Source organism: Poecilia reticulata, chromosome 18 (genome assembly GCF_904066995.2).
Source record: "Poecilia reticulata chromosome 18, P_reticulata-male-v2, whole genome shotgun sequence".
In the NCBI taxonomy this organism is placed as follows: domain Eukaryota; kingdom Metazoa; phylum Chordata; class Actinopteri; order Cyprinodontiformes; family Poeciliidae; genus Poecilia; species Poecilia reticulata.
In genome coordinates this window covers 25,615,980-25,628,185 of record NC_088847.1, presented here as the reverse complement: position 1 = coordinate 25,628,185, position 12,206 = coordinate 25,615,980, and the positions used below count along the sequence as shown (strand labels likewise).

At 41.4% G+C, this 12,206-nt stretch overlaps 1 protein-coding gene across 1 annotated transcript in view; it reads left to right on the top strand.

Moving 5' to 3' along the window:
• Positions 1–12,206, top strand: part of LOC103460905 (uncharacterized) — a 228,811-nt gene that overhangs the window by 37,939 nt on the left and 178,666 nt on the right. The gene's annotated exons all lie outside the window — the stretch shown is intronic.

Sequence of the window (12,206 nt, the reverse complement as noted above, 5' to 3'; positions counted from 1 at the left end):
GATGACACCTTGATGACACCTTGATGACACCTTGATGTCACCTTGATGACACCTTGATGTCACCTTGATGACACCTTCATGACACCTTCATGACACCTTGATGTCACCTTGATGACACCTTGATGACACCTTGATGACACCTTGATGTCACCTTGATGACACCTTGATGTCACCTTGATGACACCTTCATGACACCTTGATGTCACCTTGATGTCACCTTGATGACACCTTGATGACACCTTGATGTCACCTTGATGACACCTTCATGACACCTTCATGACACCTTGATGACACCTTGATGTCACCTTGATGACACCTTCATGACACCTTCATGACACCTTCATGACACCTTCATGACACCTTGATGACACCTTGATGACACATTGATGTCACCTTGATGACACCTTGATGTCACCTTGATGTCACCTTCATGACACCTTGATGTCACCTTGATGACACCTTGATGTCACCTTGATGTCACCTTCATTACACCTTGATGTCACCTTGATGACACCTTGATGACACCTTGATGTCACCTTGATGACACCTTCATGACACCTTCATGACACCTTCATGACACCTTCATGACACCTTGATGACACCTTGATGACACCTTGATGTCACCTTGATGACACCTTGATGACACCTTGATGTCACCTTGATGACACCTTGATGACACCTTGATGACACCTTGATGTCACCTTGATGTCACCTTGATGACACCTTCATGACACCTTCATGACACCTTGATGACACCTTGATGACACCTTGATGTCTCCTTCATGACACCTTGATGTCACCTAATGACACCTTGATGACACCTTGATGACACCTTGATGTCACCTTGATGACACCTTGATGACACCTTGATGTCACCTTGATGACACCTTGATGTCACCTTGATGACACCTTGATGTCACCTTGATGACACCTTCATGACACCTTGATGTCACCTTGATGTCACCTTGATGACACCTTGATGACACCTTGATGTCACCTTGATGTCACCTTGATGACACCTTCATGACACCTTCATGACACCTTGATGACACCTTGTCACCTTGATGACACCTTCATGACACCTTCATGACACCTTGATGACACCTTCATGACACCTTCATGACACCTTGATGACACCTTGATGACACATTGATGTCACCTTGATGACACCTTGATGTCACCTTGATGTCACCTTCATGACACCTTGATGTCACCTTGATGACACCTTGATGTCACCTTGATGACACCTTCATGACACCTTGATGACACCTTGATGACACCTTGATGACACCTTGATGACACCTTGATGACACCTTGATGACACCTTGATGACACCTTGATGTCACCTTGATGACACCTTCATGACACCTTCATGACACCTTCATGTCACCTTGATGACACCTTGATGTCACCTTGATGACACCTTGATGACACCTTCATGACACCTTCATGACACCTTGATGTCAACTTGATGACACCTTAATGTCACCTTGATGACACCTTGATGTCACCTTGATGACACCTTGATGACACCTTCATGACACCTTGATGTCACCTAATGACACCTTGATGACACCTTGATGACACCTTGATGACACCTTGATGACACCTTGATGTCACCTTGATGACACCTTGATGTCACCTTGATGACACCTTCATGACACCTTCATGACACCTTGATGTCACCTTGATGACACCTTGATGACACCTTGATGACACCTTGATGTCTCCTTCATGACACCTTGATGTCACCTAATGACACCTTGATGACACCTTGATGACACCTTGATGTCACCTTGATGACACCTTCATGACACCTTGATGTCACCTTGATGACACCTTGATGACACCTTGATGTCACCTTGATGACACCTTCATGACACCTTCATGACACCTTGATGACACCTTGATGTCACCTTGATGACACCTTGATGACACCTTGATGTCACCTTGATGACACCTTGATGACACCTTGATGACACCTTGATGTCACCTTGATGACACCTTCATGACACCTTCATGACACCTTGATGACACCTTGATGACACCTTGATGTCTCCTTCATGACACCTTGATGTCACCTAATGACACCTTGATGACACCTTGATGACACCTTGATGTCACCTTGATGACACCTTCATGTCACCTTGATGACACCTTGATGACACCTTGATGACACCTTGATGTCTCCTTCATGACACCTTGATGTCACCTAATGACACCTTGATGACACCTTGATGACACCTTGATGACACCTTGATGACACCTTGATGACACCTTGATGTCACCTTGATGACACCTTGATGTCACCTTGATGACACCTTCATGACACCTTCATGACACCTTGATGTCACCTTGATGACACCTTGATGACACCTTGATGACACCTTGATGTCTCCTTCATGACACCTTGATGTCACCTAATGACACCTTGATGACACCTTGATGACACCTTGATGTCACCTTGATGACACCTTCATGACACCTTGATGTCACCTTGATGACACCTTGATGACACCTTGATGTCACCTTGATGACACCTTCATGACACCTTCATGACACCTTGATGTCACCTTGATGACACCTTGATGACACCTTGATGACACCTTGATGTCTCCTTCATGACACCTTGATGTCACCTAATGACACCTTGATGACACCTTGATGACACCTTGATGACACCTTGATGACACCTTGATGACACCTTGATGTCACCTTGATGACACCTTGATGTCACCTTGATGACACCTTCATGACACCTTGATGTCACCTTGATGACACCTTCATGTCACCTTGATGTCACCTTGATGACACCTTGATGACACCTTGATGACACCTTGATGACACCTTCATGACACCTTGATGTCACCTTGATGACACCTTGATGACACCTTGATGTCACCTTGATGACACCTTGATGTCACCTTGATGACACCTTGATGACACCTTGATGTCACCTTGATGACACCTTGATGACACCTTGATGTCACCTTGATGACACCTTGATGTCACCTTGATGTCACCTTGATGACACCTTGATGACACCTTGATGACACCTTGATGACACCTTCATGACACCTTGATGTCACCTTGATGACACCTTGATGACACCTTGATGACACCTTGATGTCTCCTTCATGACACCTTCATGACACCTTGATGACACCTTGATGACACCTTGATGTCACCTTGATGACACCTTGATGACACCTTGATGACACCTTGATGTCACCTTGATGACACCTTCATGACACCTTCATGACACCTTCATGTCACCTTGATGACACCTTGATGTCACCTTGATGACACCTTGATGACACCTTCATGACACCTTCATGACACCTTGATGTCAACTTGATGACACCTTAATGTCACCTTGATGACACCTTGATGTCACCTTGATGACACCTTGATGACACCTTGATGACACCTTTATGACACCTTGATGTCACCTTGATGACACCTTGATGACACCTTGATGACACCTTTATGACACCTTGATGACACCTTGATGTCACCTTGATGACACCTTGATGACACCTTGATGACACCTTGATGTCACCTTGATGTCACCTTGATGACACCTTGATGACACCTTGATGACACCTTGATGTCACCTTGATGACACCTTGATGTCACCTTGATGACACCTTCATGACACCTTCATGACACCTTGATGTCACCTTGATGACACCTTGATGTCACCTTGATGACACCTTGATGTCACCTTGATGACACCTTGATGACACCTTGATGACACCTTGATGTCACCTTGATGACACCTTGATGACACCTTGATGACACCTTCATGACACCTTGATGTCACCTTGATGACACCTTCATGATACCATCTTGACACCTTGATGTCAACTTGATGACACCTTAATGTCACCTTGATGACACCTTGATGTCACCTTGATGACACCTTGATGACACCTTGATGACACCTTGATGACACCTTGATGTCACCTTGATGACACCTTGATGACACCTTGATGACACCTTTATGACACCTTGATGACACCTTGATGTCACCTTGATGACACCTTGATGACACCTTGATGACACCTTGATGACACCTTGATGTCACCTTGATGACACCTTGATGACACCTTGATGACACCTTGATGTCACCTTGATGACACCTTGATGTCACCTTGATGACACCTTCATGACACCTTCATGACACCTTGATGACACCTTGATGACACCTTGATGACACCTTGATGACACCTTGATGTCACCTTGATGACACCTTGATGACACCTTGATGTCACCTTGATGTCACCTTGATGACACCTTGATGACACCTTGATGACACCTTTATGACACCTTGATGACACCTTGATGTCACCTTGATGACACCTTGATGTCACCTTGATGTCACCTTCATGACACCTTCATGACACCTTGATGACACCTTGATGACACCTTGATGTCACCTTGATGACACCTTGATGACACCTTGATGTCACCTTGATGTCACCTTGATGACACCTTGATGACACCTTGATGTCACCTTGATGACACCTTGATGTCACCTTGATGACACCTTCATGACACCTTGATGTCACCTTGATGACACCTTGATGACACCTTGATGTCACCTTGATGACACCTTGATGACACCTTGATGACACCTTGATGACACCTTGATGTCACCTTGATGACACCTTGATGACACCTTGATGTCACCTTGATGACACCTTGATGACACCTTGATGTCACCTTGATGACACCTTGATGACACCTTGATGTCACCTTGATGACACCTTGATGTCACCTTGATGACACCTTGATGACACCTTGATGTCACCTTGATGACACCTTCATGACACCTTGATGTCACCTTGATGACACCTTGATGTCACCTTGATGACACCTTGATGACACCTTGATGACACCTTGATGACACCTTGATGTCACCTTGATGACACCTTGATGTCACCTTGATGACACCTTGATGACACCTTGATGTCACCTTGATGACACCTTCATGACACCTTGATGTCACCTTGATGACACCTTGATGTCACCTTGATGACACCTTCATGACACCTTGATGTCACCTTGATGACACCTTGATGACACCTTGATGTCACCTTGATGACACCTTGATGTCACCTTGATGACACCTTGATGACACCTTGATGTCACCTTGATGACACCTTGATGACACCTTGATGTCACCTTGATGACACCTTGATGTCACCTTGATGTCACCTTGATGACACCTTGATGACACCTTGATGACACCTTGATGACACCTTCATGACACCTTGATGTCACCTTGATGACACCTTGATGACACCTTGATGTCACCTTGATGACACCTTGATGTCACCTTGATGACACCTTGATGACACCTTGATGTCACCTTGATGACACCTTGATGACACCTTGATGTCACCTTGATGACACCTTGATGTCACCTTGATGTCACCTTGATGACACCTTGATGACACCTTGATGACACCTTGATGACACCTTGATGACACCTTGATGTCACCTTGATGACACCTTGATGACACCTTGATGTCACCTTGATGACACCTTGATGACACCTTGATGTCACCTTGATGACACCTTGATGACACCTTGATGTCACCTTGATGACACCTTGATGTCACCTTGATGACACCTTGATGACACCTTGATGACACCTTCATGACACCTTGATGTCACCTTGATGACACCTTGATGACACCTTGATGTCACCTTGATGACACCTTGATGACACCTTCATGACACCTTGATGTCACCTTGATGACACCTTGATGACACCTTGATGTCACCTTGATGACACCTTGATGTCACCTTGATGACACCTTGATGACACCTTGATGTCACCTTGATGACACCTTGATGACACCTTGATGTCACCTTGATGACACCTTGATGTCACCTTGATGACACCTTGATGTCACCTTGATGACACCTTGATGTCACCTTGATGACACCTTGATGACACCTTGATGACACCTTGATGACACCTTGATGACACCTTGATGTCACCTTGATGACACCTTGATGTCACCTTGATGTCACCTTGATGACACCTTGATGTCACCTTGATGACACCTTGATGACACCTTGATGTCACCTTGATGACACCTTGATGTCACCTTGATGACACCTTGATGACACCTTGATGTCACCTTGATGACACCTTGATGACACCTTGATGTCACCTTGATGTCACCTTGATGACACCTTCATGACACCTTCATGACACCTTGATGACACCTTGATGACACCTTCATGACACCTTGATGTCACCTTGATGACACCTTGATGACACCTTGATGTCACCTTGATGACACCTTGATGACACCTTGATGACACCTTGATGTCACCTTGATGACACCTTGATGACACCTTGATGTCACCTTGATGACACCTTGATGTCACCTTGATGACACCTTGATGACACCTAGTTGTCACCTTGATGACACCTTGATGACACCTTGATGTCACCTTGATGACACCTTGATGTCACCTTGATTACACCTTGATGTCACCTTGATGACACCTTGATGTCACCTTGATGACACCTTGATGACACCTTGATGTCACCTTGATGACACCTTGATGACACCTTGATGTCACCTTGATGACACCTTGATGTCACCTTGATGTCACCTTGATGACACCTTGATGTCACCTTGATGTCACCTTGATGACACCTTGATGACACCTTGATGACACCTTGATGACACCTTGATGTCACCTTGATGACACCTTGATGACACCTTGATGACACCTTGATGACGTCCCCAAGAAGAGATTCAAGTGATTACATTTTCTCGCAGTCCAAGGAGGTCATATTTTCACTAATTATGTCAAATCACTTTTATATGCAATTATGTGGGAATGAAGTTTGGTCATTCAACTTGTATTTAATAAAGATTTTTTCTGTTGCTGTTTGTGTACCTCCTGCCTCCACCACCCAGTGGGAAGAAGAGGGTTGTGAAGATCTGTTCAAGAAGCTCTGAGCCATGATTTCCAGTTTCACAAAGTAAGTTGACCCAACCTTTAGTAAAGTTTGTGTTACTGCAAAGTTGAAAGGCTATTATCTGATTTAATTTTGTTCCACTGAAAAATTTCTTTGTCATGCCACAGCTTTCAAGAGATGACAAGCTCAGTCCAGCAGAGGCAGCCCTGCTACGTTTTAGCGGTTGGAGCATTTCACCATCAATGATTATTACATAGTTGTGGATCGTCAACTCATTCCCTGCAAGGCTGAGTCTTAAATTTCAGCTTCTGACCAGCTCTTCACAGAAAGGTAGTCAGAAGCTACCTTTCTGTGAAGGTAGCTTCTGACCTTCAGGGGCACAAAAGGGGCACAAACAGGGGGCACAAAACAGGGGCACAAAAACAGTGCCCCTGTTTTTGGGGCACTAATGCCCCAAAAACAGATTGCAATAAATAGCACACCACTGCAGGGCCGTGCAGAGGCCACTAAAGGGGCAGGTGCTCAACAAAAAGGGGCCCATCTAACCTCATTCTAGGACAGAATATTAAAGCCTCTCAGCTTTCAAAGTTTAATAAACAATAATAAATTACAAAAATGTGAGATATACAATCAAAGCTAAGGAACATCTCCATATAGATCACAACTCTATGCCTATGTAAGATATTTTATTAGTAATTTCTTTCCTCAGGTTTATTTTGTTATAGGAAAGTTTTGCAATATTCAAACCTGCAATTTAGTAAGATATGTAAATCAGAGCTGGACCACCAGACATATTTAGTCTTTACATAATTACACTATACAAATATAAACTAGGGCTCAATGCCACCTTTTAGTGACTGTAATCTATAAAACAAAGATCTGCCTGTTTGCTGCAGTGGAGATGAAGACGGTCCATTCAGGAAGCAGAGCTGCAGCAAACTTTAACTGGAACTGCAGAAAAAAGACAAAAGAAAACATTGAATTGTTAATGTCACCATGAGAAAAGCTGCTGAGTTTTGCTTAAAAAAACTTGTTTTAAAATTAAAAATCACACATTTTTGTCTCATGAAGTGAGACAATTATTTGCAAAGAAACTTATTTGCACATGTCATAAATCTTTTCATGTTATTCTAAGTTTTTGTCTGACTCAAAGTTTTGCTTGCGATTCTCGCATGGCGTCGTGGGAAAAATATTTCTGATGTGTGCAAATAAAAGTTTATGTTTGGTAAATAACTTTCTAAGTTCATGAGACAAAAATTAGTTATTTAATAAAAAAAATTAAACAAAACTTTTTGTTTAAGAAAAGAAATCATTACAATTCCAAAAGTTTTGATTACAATTTTATTTTACTTAACTGAGGTTAGTTTTTATGTTGTTTTTCTTGAAAACTATCAACAAAGAAAAAATCCAAATAACTTTAATACATGTGTCAGAACAGCGCTTAGGAAATTAAAAAAATAAATAAATAAATTTGACCAAAAGGGCACTTGGGGGCAAGGAGCAAAAGGGGCAGGTGGTCAACCCCCCTGCACCCCTCCGCCCCCCACCCACTACCCCCCTCTGCATGTGCCTGCACCACTGGGAGTTGTTGTGTTTTAACTGCATTGATTATGGAAACGTAAAGACAGTGAGAAAGTGAGTTAACACATGAGGACATTGTGGCAGAAAACATTCATGCTGACATGAATTGTGACGTTGATGTGATATGTTGGGTTGCATGTGATGCCATGGAGTATTTTGGTCTCATTGTCGGTTTCAAGTTTGAAGACAGAATATTAAGATCTGTATGTGGTTCCTGTGTAGTTGTAGAAGATATTGAGACAGGATTTGCTCTTGTAGGTTCTTGTAGAAAAGGTCTGTTTCACATTAACTTGTTTGTAAAACTTAGATGTTTATGTTGTAGAAAAAAATTACACAATACTGCTAAAGTGTACCATTTTGAAGCATGTCTTTTTTACACTTTCACATTTTGTTAATTGGGGTTGTCTTTGTTCATAATCACTAATGACTATGGTGCAGTGCAGTGCTAGACCTTTAGACAATTCTTTATTTAAAATGAAGGATGTCCTTTAATTTGTTTCAGTTACTGTATAGTTATAATCCTGCAAACTAAAACTTGGACATTCTGTTTGCTCATTCATGTATTATTTTTAATCTAAGATTTAATGTTTCTAATGTATCTTTGTAAGAGCGTTTAGAGCTATAGTACAATAATACAAGTGTCAAAAATCAACTCTTTAAAGCTAAAATTAACTCTGTTTTGGTGATGGATAAACTCTATTTTCCATGGTACACTGTACTTCATATCATATAGTTTAGACTCTCTGACAGAGTTTATTTTGTGCTCCATCACTCTTGAAAGAGCCAAATTATATTGGTAAGAGAGTTAATTTACACTCTTAAAGTGTTAGAATTGTACACTATTCGAGTGTTATTTTTTAACTCCCATGTTGAGTGTTCTTTCAACACTGGGAATTTGGACCCAAATGATCACAGAGTTCAGTGTAAACTTTACTCTTAAAGTGTAACATATACTCTTCATAATTTGCTGTGTATTTACCTGAATGTAAGTAAAAAAGCCTTAGGTCATGGAAAGGTCTGAACATTTTTCTTTAAACATATAAGCATATAGTGATTTTATACTTTTAAAAAAAATCATAGAATTCATAAAATTCCACTACTTTCTCCACATTTTAACTTTATTCACACCAAACATAACATTGCAAAAACAAACATTACAAAGAAATAGAAAAAATAAACATTTACAATCACAGCCACATCTGGAAGACAAATTTAAACAGATTCAATGACTACCTTCATGACCTTTATGTACAAATCTCAAAACAACACAAAACAGCACATTTTACATATTTTAAGTGATAAAATTTCATGATTAAATTCTAAGTCTTTTGTGAAAGAAGTGCCAGGATGTGAAATGGATCAATTGCACTCAAACGTCCACAGATGAACAGGGCAATACATGAACCACAACATGTTAGCATTGTTATGATAATAATAATAAAGGTTGATAGGACAGAAATGATCAATAAGTTTCTCATTTACCAAAAATATTGTCCATCCACCAAAATATTGAGGCATCAATTCCAGAATTTTAACTACCTTTTCACAAAGTGGTTGGGATAAATGTACAGCAGGTGCCAACAGGAAACATATTTCCAGCGTTGATTATAAAACAGATAATCCAGTTAATATTTTTCTTAACAGTAAGACATAAAAAATGTATTCAACTCCTGGGGAAATTTGATCTCTGGGATCTATGTAAATGCCACTATCAAAAAGACCAAGAACTGGTGTCAGGGCACATTTATTTCTTCAGGTATTTTGCGGAGCAAAGCGGTGTACAGATCCAGCACCTGAACACTAACGAGAGTGATGGACGACATGGCGTATCTGAGATTTCTGCTTCTAAATTATCTGATGGGACGCTGGAAAAGACTTGAGGTGTTCAAATTGTGCTAAAAGAAGTTAGCCTATCAGTGAAGCTATGCTAGCCTGTACTAGCATCGCTATGTTAAGCATGTAGCAGCTAATGCTAATGTCAGCGTCCACAGTCCACTTTTCTAAAGAAGCTCCATGGATGATCAGGAATCCTGAAGCTTTGGAAAGATTAACTTTGATCCAATCTGATAGTTGAAGAACTGATAAAAAACTATAAACTCAACTAATGTTGAGTTCATGTGTCTATTTATTCAATAATTTAAAAGTGGGTTTTGCTTATTTTGTCCATATATTTACAGTCAAACTGTAATTAATTTATTACAGATCCTGCAATTAATGAGATGAAAAATTTTAACCAAGTCTCAGAAATATTTAAAGCTTAAGGAAAACATCATTTTGATGACCAAGTGTTACTGATTGTGACAGTTACACTTGTTTCATGAAGAAAGCAAATGAGAGTATAGAGTAGCTTCATTATCAAAGTATTGTACATTTAATTTCTTATGCCGAATCTGAAAATACGGTGAAAAAAGACTAGCTAAAATTCTTTAATCCCTGCCCCTTCTCCTAAACAACAATGACGATGGTGATGATGTACTTTGGTGAAACTCTCCGATTTCTGTTCTCTGCTGGAGACATTGGTGTCTTGCCCTATAACAGGAGGGAAAGTGTTAATAGGTCAGTGCTTTTCTTAAATCAGCTAATGGGTTTATTGACATGTCAGTGTGCTGTAAGTTCATTACCTAATAAAAAGACACTAAGAGGAGCGTAGAGATGAGGAACGGACAGAAGACCAGCAGGCGGCGCATCACTATGAGCACAAGCTGCAGGGGGTCTGATGTGAGGGGCGGAGCTTTGGAGGCGGAAGGGCTACTGTAGGTTTACCTGCAGGCAGAATATATTTGAAAATGACTCAAAAAGAAAAATAAATTGCAGGTTAAGTTTACATAGAATTAGTTTGGAAGCAGACCGAGATCAGCTCACAAAGTGGATCTGGGTCCAGCTCATTGGACACACCCAGATTAGCTCGAGTATTCACACCAGCACAAAAGGTCCAGACCAATGGGAGAAACGAACTCCGGTCCGTTTAAACCGGACCAAATGTGTCAGGTTTTGTTATTTCATTGTTATTTCTCTGGATTCTTCGGATCATTTGTAAAGTGAAGTTCCATCTTGTGGGCAAGTCTTGAGTCAGGGATTCTGATTCTAAGCTTAAAATGACAAACAATTTTTAAATGTTTGGTTAAAACATCATCAAATCCAACACAGCGTCTCCCAGTGACACTGTGTTGGATCTCTGGAGGGTCTGTGCAGCTCAAGGCAGATATTCAAACAGGATATCAGCTGCTGCCTTGAACACTGTCTGTTGCTGATCGTACTTTTTACCTAATCTTGTGCGACTGCATAGTGATGCTTAGTAGACTTATTCACTGTTAATGCAAAGGAGTGCAGGCATAAGTCGTCATCACCATAGTGAACTGTTACACCAAGTAGCAGTTCACTATGGTCATTGCAAGTAGCAGTCTCAGGTGACCGCAGGTGAGTGTGACGTATGGAGCTTCTTCTAACAGTCTATGCTTAATATCCTTCTGGTTCTCGTTCAATGTCTCTTTTCTGGACATCACGATTTCATCTTGCAGGTAAATATTAAACAAAGTCCCCCAGATCACGTCTTCCTCCCTCCAGCATCGCTGCCACACTAGGATGTATCAACTTGAGGTGATAACTAAGTGATGAACTGCTTTGGTGGCAATTAAATTCACCTTTGAAAAGCACAAAAATCCGTCATCTG